The sequence below is a fragment of the Phocoena phocoena genome, chromosome X (assembly GCF_963924675.1).
Source record: "Phocoena phocoena chromosome X, mPhoPho1.1, whole genome shotgun sequence".
Taxonomy (NCBI): domain Eukaryota; kingdom Metazoa; phylum Chordata; class Mammalia; order Artiodactyla; family Phocoenidae; genus Phocoena; species Phocoena phocoena.
In genome coordinates this window covers 104,764,159-104,773,922 of record NC_089240.1, presented here as the reverse complement: position 1 = coordinate 104,773,922, position 9,764 = coordinate 104,764,159, and the positions used below count along the sequence as shown (strand labels likewise).

The following is a 9,764-nucleotide window of genomic DNA, read 5'->3' as shown; positions in this document are numbered from 1 at the left end:
GGTCATATATGTTCTGAAGTTTCAAAACTGTCTAGACAATATCAGGCATTTTAGTGGCAAAAGCATGAAATTTTCAATATTTGCTCAGTCTTTTCTTTCCTGGAACCAATATGGCTCACTGAAATGATCAAAGTAAATATATATCAAACAAAAAAGTAAATGAGGTTAAATATCCTAAAACTTTTACTTACAGACAAAACCCTCAGAGGGCTCTTTGTCATCATTTTATAAACATTGGAGTATGGTTTATTGCTGCCTACCAGAAAAGTAATCACAACTTTCTGCCTTGTGTGCAATTATTTTTGTAATGTAGTGCAGAATGAAGAATAAAACATAAAATAGTAGATATAAACATAAAAACAAAAAGCTGCAGAATGTCACAAGTGAAGCTGTAATATTGCATATTATTTTGAAGTAAAACAAACTCAACTTTTCTAGCAACTGCTTCATCAAATGAGGGCACAATCTGAAACCATCTGGCTATCATGGAAGTTTTGCAAACTAAAATGGTCCATACTGAACTTGGACTTCTCTAAAATCCTTTAGCACTTACTGGTATTTAACATGTATTAAAACTACTAGCTTTCTATACAACTTGTTGCTAACTTGTGTTCCCAAGGTTCATAGAAGTTTAAGAAGGCAGTAATGATGGATTCTGAGGTATTGTCAGTATTACAAACAGCCTAGTAAAATGGTCCATTTGCCTGCGATTAGGCTGCATGTAATAATAATAATAATATTAATTGAATCCTCACAAAACTCCTAAACTTAAATGGCAAGTGACTGCTCTTAGTTGGAATTATATCAACCTTGTGTGAGGAAACTTTATACAAGCTTTCTTAATTTTTTTTAAAAATTTATTTATTTTTGGCTGCGTTGGGTCTTCCTTGCTTCACGTGGGCTTTCTCTAGTTGCAGCGAGCAGAGGCTACTCTTCGTTGCACTACACGGGCTTCTCATTGCAGTGGCTTCTCTTGTTGCGGAGCATGGGCTCTAGGCGCGCGGGCTTCAGTAGTTGTGGCACACAGGCTCAGTAGTTGTGGCTGGTGGGCTGTAGAGCACAGGCTCAGTAGTTGTGGCGCACGGGCTTAGTTGCTACGCGGCATGTGGGATCTTCCCGGACCAGGGCTCGAACCCATGTCCCCTTCATTGGCAGGCAGATTCTTAACCACTGTGCCACCAGGGAATTCTCAGCTTTCTTAATTTTAACTGAGAAAATAATCATTTATTAAGTAATGCTGTTTGATGCACAGAATCCTTCGAAAACCAACATCTACAGGCCAGAAAATATGTTGGAAAAATTGAAGATAAAAGACTGATAAATGGTGTCTGGTGTATATTTGTCTTATTTCTTCTAACAGGACAGGACATCGCTGAGGGCAATAATGATCACCTTCACAGAGTCTAACACGCTGCCTAGTGCATAGGAAGTCTTCTTTCCATGGATGCTGTTTGCTTGATCTGTAAAGTACCATGATTTTAAAAACATCGATTCCATACACTACCAAACGTAAGGTAGATAGCTAGTGGGAAGCAGCCGCATAACACAGGGAGATCAGCTCGGTGCTTTGTGACCGCCTGGAGGGGTGGGATAGGGAGGGTGGGAGGGAGGGAGACGCGAGAGGGAAGAGATATGGGAACATGTGTATATGTATGGCTGATTCGCTTTGTTATGGAGCAGAAACTAACACACCATTGTAAAGCAATTATACTCCAATAAACATGTAAAAAAAAATAAAACCGATTCCATTACCATTTGCAACATGAGTCTGGAGCTTTTGAAGTCTCCTTTCCCCCTACTTCCTCACTGAAAAGTACAAATGCATATCTATTGGACTGTTACTGCTGGCACCTTACCCACTTAAAAACTGAGTAATTCAGACAGACTTTAGATAAGCAGTCAAGATGGGCTCTATCTTAATAGTACTGAACTCGGCTCAAAGATCTTTTCATAAGGCCAGTCTGCTGAATCAGATACAAGCCACTCCCACTGCCTAAATTACCATTCCCCCCCCTTTTTATTTTTTGCAGTCCTGAGATAAGTGGTCCTACTTACTGGCACCCTAGATGATCACATATCCCAAAGCCTGAGAGATTCTAAAAGAGCAGCTCCTGACCACCAGACTGTCACTATGCCTCAAAGTCTCTCCATTATAGTCATTTCATTGGGCTTAGACATTGATAATCCATGTTAACATACAAATACATTACTTAGTAAGGGTAAAAGGTTAAGGCAGTGTGATATAATGGAAAGAGCACAGACATTAGAATCAGTAAAATTTTATTTTGAAGCCAGGCTTCACCAATTCCCAAATTTTTGAGTTACCACATCTATAAAATGGGGGTAATAATATTCACTTTGAAGAACTATTAATACAGGTACCTATTATACCTTACAGTCACCAAAATGGTAATGTGCTTAGAGTGCCTAGCACATAGTAAGCACTCAATGGTATTAATGATTTTACGACCATTGATAATCCCTTATACTCATTACCACAGCATCCAGAGTAGAACCCTGAGGGCAGGGAAAGGGAACAACCACTCACTGGGGCTCAGAGAAGTTCAATAACTTGTTTAAGTTCACATAGCTAGTGACTAGCAGAGCAAGTATCTGAACTCAGGTCTCTCTAATTCCAAAGCCCAGGTTCTTGCCTAAGAAACCTCCTGCCTTTTCTTGTGTGTACCCATTCCAGAAGAAAGTAGTGATTTGACAGCCTCAGTTATTCAGGTTGCTTTGGAAAAAGTCAGCCCTGAAATACTGTAATCATATTAAACTATATAAAAGCTATGCACAGGGTGAGTGCTTTCATGTAGACCTAAAGGCATGCCAATGAATAGCAGAGTCCATTTGAAACCATAAATTAAAGCAAATGTAGTGAGATCTAAAATGATCTGCTGGTACACCAAAATGGATTATGCTGGAAAATTCCCAAGTCTCATCTTCCCAGAATTCTACAGAGCTATCAGCATACACAAGTGTATCACAAAGCCTTTCTCCAACCCAGAAAGCCTAGCTTTGGGTCGATGTCCCTGATGGTCCCCTTCCTCCCCAGCGCCCTCCCGAGTTACCCAGGCCTCCTGGTAATCAGGACTCCGAGGGAAGACAGAATGCTGGTGGGTCAGGTTCACGTCTGTTCTCGGCCCCTTCCCTGTCTCTACACCAAGCAGGTAGCCAGACTCTAGCCCCCTTTGCCTCAGGGAACATTTGTCTTGTTAGCTGACTGTCTAAGCCTGGCTGTTCTCCAGAATCCTGAGCACCTTGATGGGATTATGCATAGGAGGGAGGGGGCAGTGCCTTGCAGGGCAGAAATGCAGGGGGGAAATTTCTGCTCAAGGGACCTCTGGGATACAGGGCCTCAGGGAAATGGCTTCTCGGTGCCTGTAGGGAGGCTGGACACCAGGCATTAGGGCTCCCAGCCTAGGCAGAAGCCCCCTCCTCACCTCACCTCTAGTGCCCCACGGGCCCAGGAGTAGCAGAGATGCCCACCTTCAAGGAACCGTGGGGACTTGGACAGTGAGCGGAGCAGGGACAATCACAATGGATTGAAGACCCTGCAGAATACCCTCTGCCCTCCCATTCTTGAGTAACTCACAGGAAGAGGAGGGGCCCTTCAATAGTGAATGAGATTGGATTTTCTGTCACCTCAGTGGGATGGAGGGAAAATGCAGATTCAAACTGCTGCTTCTGAGCAAACCTGCCCCGAGGTACACACTACACAGAAGACACAGCAAGTAAGTGCACACTCTTTATTACTAGCTAGAATCAGGAAACCTCTGACAAAGGTTGAGCTTGGTGAGCTGGAATCTCCTGGGGGAACTCGAGGACACGTTTTGCTCAGACTGGAGGCTGATCTGACTTCCCAGCCCCAGGGCTCCACTTGCCTCTGAGAAGCTGGCAGAGAACACACCAAGTGTAAGAGAAGGGCCCACGAGCATTCTCAAGCGTGCCCGTCCCAGTCCAGTTCTAGTTTTAATCCATTTAGTCCTCCCAAGAGAAGCGCCATCCAAAGCACGATGTCTGTCCTTGGAATCCATTTTGTTCTTCATCCACTGACCAGAAAGGGGCTTGGGATGGTGGCTGCCCGAAGCTGAGGGCTCAAACACTCCCCCAAGTACTGTCCTTCTTTAAGACAGTCGCCCAGTGGTCTTTCAGGCAACCAGGAAACGAGCTGTCCCTCTCAAGGGAGGAAATGAGGAGAGTATCAGAAAAGTCCTGCCTGCAATTTTGTTAGGCCACTTTTCCACTCTTTGCCACTACTCACTTGTCTCACATGGGACCAGTGAGATGAGCAGTTCAGCAATCAAGTCCTTCCACTAAAGTCTCTTTGTTGCCCCCGGAACTGCAGAAATATCTCGATGTTATTTCATTTGGGCTTACCCAAAGGTCACACTACATGCAAGGCAAAGAAGTCACTCCTGATATAACTTGTATCCCAAATTAGGCTCTCTCCTGTTATCTAACCAAACTCACCAAATCAGGTTATAATGTGTGCACCAGATAATAACATATAAGTCCAGCTCCTAACACATATCAGACAATAACTGTTTAATGAATTAAATGAAATTCATCACGTTTGCTATCATCTATACAATTTAACACTGCAACCACCACATCTTATGAATTAATTCCTTGTCCCAACAGAGAAATTACATCCTAACAAAATTATTTTGCCCCCCTTTTCCCCTGTGGGGCCTTTAGGGACTTTCCACCCCCTCACTTGTTCCCGTAAACCAATTCTTCTCCCTATCGTGCGCCACTCCTTCTCCCTATCGAAACCAATTCTTCTCCCTATCGTGCGCCACTCCTTCTCCCTATCGAAACCAATTCTTGGAGTTTTTCAGTTGACGGGGACTTGCCAGACAGCGGGTAATTTTCCAGTTGCCCGTAACAGGTATACGCCCTAACCGCCACAATGAACAGACAACTATAACGGCCAGAAGGTGGGACAAAAGTTCCTAAGCCAACGAATTCAAAAGTCACCACATTTACCCAATCATTGTGAGAATATACCCACCCTATGAGTAAATAAACCTATAAAAAGTATGTGATTCCGCTTTTAGGGGTTCCCCATCGGCCTCCTGCGTGAGGTTCAGGGAACCCCGGTGCATCGGCTCCTAATAAACCTCTTGCGTGTTGCAGCGGCTCTCGACTCTTGGCGGTTCTTGGGCGAGTTGGAATTCCTCGTAGACCGTTTGGGTCTAACACCCCCAAGTGCCAAAGCATCTCTTCTTCCCTGACTTTTCGCTCTTCTCGGCTCCAGTCAGTAGGGGTCTCACTGAGTGTGGGTCAGTCAGAAACGAAGAGTTTTTTCTTTAGGCTCTTGGAAGATCTAATGGGATAGGTTCAGATTCTTCAGCAACAAGCAAATTCCGTGGGGCTCAGAGACATAAAGACAGACCCTCACCTATAAAACTTAGAAAACGAGAACAAGAAGCAAACATGAACACCGCAGTAGTTTACAAAGGAACGATAGCATTTTCAAGGAAAATCAGTGCTCCTAAAATTCCTTATAGCTTATAACCAAAAACACATGGCTGCTCCCAGCCAAAGACATGGCATTTTCTGGAAAACAAGGTTAATAAGAAAACAGAAAAGAGTGAAAAAGGAAAAAACAGTCTTTTAAAAAAAAATTTTTTTAACATCTTTATTGGGGTATAATTGCTTTACAATGGTGTGTTAGTTTCTGCTTTATAACAAAGTGAATCAGTTATACATATACATATGTTCCCATATCTCTTCCCTCTTGCGTCTCCCTCAAAAAAACAGTCTTGACTTCAGCTTCTGCAGGGTATCAGCCAATCAGCTTCAGCCACCCAGAATTCAGCACCTGCAAACATAAATGCATTAGGAGAAATTCCTTAAAGAGTGAGTGTGATACTCAAAAGCAATCCGTCTTTGCTCAAGTAAATGAAAAAAAAAAAAGAAAGCATATAAATACATATGTATCTATGTGTGTACTCAATGATAAAAAGTTGTTATTTGGGGTAATGGGACAATGAATTATTTTATTTAATTTTCTATATCATAATTTTAGTTACAAATTTTCTGTGAAGTAAATGAGTTACTTTTTAATCAGGAAGGGGTCTTAGAAAACTGGTTTTTCTTTGGAGTGTTTCCATTCTTACTTACCTTCCTGAAATCAGTGGGTTTGTCCTGGGTCGGGGCCTCCACTCTCAACTGCCATGCAGACTTTCTTGCATTCATAGCAGGCCTTGTGCCATGGAAAATTCATTGCTTTACACCACGGGGCACTCCCAATTCACTGAACTGCAGCCTGAAGCAGACTTCTCCTGGTGGTGTGATTCTGAGGCTTTTTTCCCTTTTGGCCGCTTGGTCTTCTACCCCTGAGGTGGTTGTTTCTTTGGGTTTTCTCTCCCACTAGGGCTCCAGCTGTCCCCCTGGGCAGTTGCCTGAGGCCTCTCTGGACCTCCTTCCTGGCCATGTCTCCTGTTGAACAGTGGTGGGGGCATCCCCTGGGGCCCTTGTGGACCTCCTTCCAGGCTCTGGCTTCTGCTGACCCCCAGGGGGCCAGTCCCCTGGGGCCTCTCTGGATTGTCTTGCCTGTGACTTCTGCTGTTCCCCAAGGGGATGGTCCTCGGGGACCTCTCTAGGTCTCCCTCCTGGCTCTGGCTTCTGCTGTCCCCCCGGGGAACATTCCCCTGGGATCTTTTGGGAACTTCTTCCTGGCTGTAACTCCCACTGGCCCCCAGGAGGACCATCCCCTGGGGGCTCTCTGGACCTTCTTCTTGGTTGAGACTCCAGCTATCCCTCAAGTGGACCATCCCCTGGGGTCTCTCTAGGCCTTCTTCCTGGCTGTGGCTCCAACTATCCCCAAGAGGGACCATTCCCTCAGACCTCTCTGGACCTTCTTCCTGACTGAGACCACAGCTGTCCCTAAGGGGGACCATCCCCTGGGGCCTCTATAGACCTTCTTCCTGGTTAAGACTTCTGATATCCCCTAAGGGGACTGTACCCTGCAGGATCTCAGGACCTTCCCCCTGGCTGTAGCTCCTCTGGTTCCACAGTGGGGCCATCTCCCCCTGAAAGACCACTGAAGCCCACGGGCCAGGTGGAGAGATCCCCGGAGGAGGCACCTGAAATGGGACGACTCCAACTTCTGTTTCCATATGGCTACTGCTGGTGGTACAGGTGGCAAGAACGGGAATCCCATCGGGAATGGTGCATGGAATGGAAATGGGTATGGTATCGGCATTGGCAGAGGGGGTTGCACGGCCTGGGCCCAGGGACTCGGGGGTCCCGGCACATAAAGGACATCTGTCGGGGCTGGCATCTGGCTCTTGAAATACAGCCTGTCATGCTCCCCCATGGCTACCACATCTCTCTGCTGCTCTACGCTCATGGGCCACTCTGCAGCCCCAAGTTGCTTGGCTCGAGGCCCAGGCAGCAACTCTTGGGCCAGTGGGGTGACCTGTGCCGACCTCTCGACCAGGAGCAGCCGCCCACAACGCACATCGCGCTGTTTCAGTGCCTGCTGCAAGGTGGCCCGCGTGAGGCGCAGCTACGTGACCACCTCCTCGCGCTCCTCGCGCAGGCGCCGCAGCTCAGAGGGCCCAGGAAGCCGCCTCGCGTTCCCCTACCTGCTCCTGCAGCCACTGAACCCGGAACACCTGCTGCTCCCGCTGCCTCGCGCCCACACGCACACTCAAGGCCAGCGCGCTCCAGGCACAGGCCCTCTTGATAGCGCACGGCACCTGCGGGTCAGCGACAACGACGCGCAGCCGATCCTCTACCTCATTCGCGAGCAGAAGACCATGTAGAAATCGGGGCCTCCCCCGTTCATGAGGACTTCATCGTTGATGAATCTGATCACCTCGTTGGGGCGGAACCCGCTGGCATGGTCCCCAAAGCCCACGGCCATGGCCGCTGTGGCCTAGTCAACCAACCGCCTCACGGAAGATGCCGCCCGCCGCCGTCGCCGCCGCTGCCGCCGCCGCCGGTAAAGCCCCTCACCTCCCGGCTCAGTCCTCCTTCAGTTCTAGCCCAGTCCTGGCCTGCTCCTCGGCCTCTTTCCTCTGTCACGGTCCGGCTTTCCTCACAGAAAGTAAGGCAGATCCCCTCACTGCGCCAACCCCCAAACGGCAGACGCAGGCGCCACAGGTCACACGTGAGCTGCAAGTCGCCTCACAAGGCCTGCTGGGACCAACCTCGCTGCCAGAGCCCCTCCTACCGGGTGAGCAGGCCGGAAGCTGCACTGAGTGCCCCTCCTACTGGGTGAGGAGGCCGGAAGCTGCATTGAGTGCCCCTCCTACCGGGTGAGCAGGCTGGAAGCTGCACTGAGTGCCGCAGTGAATCCAGACGTGGCAGAGGCCGGAAGCTGCACTGGGTGCCGCAGTGAACATCTAGAAGGCTTTACTGTTTCTAAGAATTTCAGAAGGACAATATCCGGCATGGTGGAATGAATTTCTAGCTGGGTGGAGCTGCATAGGTGGGTGCAGTTCTACTTTCGTCTCAGCTTCATCTTAGTTCTTAGATACACTTCAGACCTTTAATACAGTCAGTCCCACTGTCGGCACGCTTCCCTCAGCATCCTGCACAGGTAAACTTAGAATCCCTGTCATCAAGAAAATCCGGGGACTGAGCCATGAATTTTTCCTGAACTCTCCCTGTAATTTCACTCTCATGTTTACCTGATCAACTCTGTTCTCAGACGATGCCTCTCTTATTTTAAACTAAATGCTTCTCTCTTGATCTGTGTTTTCCATACAGGAGATGCTAAAGGAGTTCTGCAGGCAGCCCTAAATGGTAACTGGAATCCACGCAAAGAAATAAAGCACATGCTAAAGGTAACTACATAGGTAAATACAAAAGACAGTATTACTGTATTTTGTGACTCCTCTTTTTTAATATAGGACTTAAAACATGACTGCATAAAACAATACAAATCTGTCTTCATGGGCACACAATGTATAAAGGTGTCATTTATGGCAGTAACAACATAAAGGGGGTGGAGCTATACAGGAGCAAAGTTTTGTATACTGTTGAAATTGTTTGTATTAATCCAAAATATACTGTTATAATTTAACATGTTAGTTGTAATCCCCAGAGCAACCACTAAGAAAATAACTAAAAAATATACAGAAAAGAAAATGAGAAGGAAATCAAAAAGGTAAACTACAAAAAAAAAAAAGAAATCAATGAAACCCAAAACAAGGCAGTAATGGAGGAATGGGGGGAGATATAAGACATGTTAGAAAACAAATAGCAAAATGTCAGAAGTCCTTCCTTATCAGTAATTATATTAAATGCAAATAGATTAAACTCCAATTAACAGGCAGAGATTGGCAAAATGGATACTTTTTAAAAAACATGATCTAAATGTATATTGTCTACAAGAGATTTATTTTGGATTCAAAGACTTGAATTGGTTGCAAGTAAAAAGATAGAAAAGGCTATTCTGTACAAACAGTAATTAATTAAGAGCTAGAGCAGCTCTCCAAATATCAAAGTATACTTTAAGACAAAAATTAGGATTAAAAAAGAGGATATTATATAATGTTAAACAAAGGATCAATCCACTTAGGAAACAAACTTTTAGTTACCAAAGGGGAAAGACAGTGAAAGGGAGGGATAAATTAGGAGTATGGGATTAACAGGTACACACTATCACATATAAAATAAACAAGGATTTACTGTATAGCACAGGGAACTATAATCAATATCTTGTAATAACCTATAATGGAAAAGAATCTGAAAAAAGTATATATATATAACTGAATCGCTTTGCTGTATACCTGAAACTA

The 9,764-nt window shown here is 45.8% G+C and overlaps 1 pseudogene; it reads right to left on the bottom strand.

The window, feature by feature from the left end:
• Positions 1-6,142: 6,142 nt before the first annotated feature.
• LOC136142241 (testis-expressed protein 13D-like) lies at positions 6,143-7,882 on the bottom strand (annotated as a pseudogene).
• Between the last annotated feature and the right edge of the window lie 1,882 nt (positions 7,883-9,764).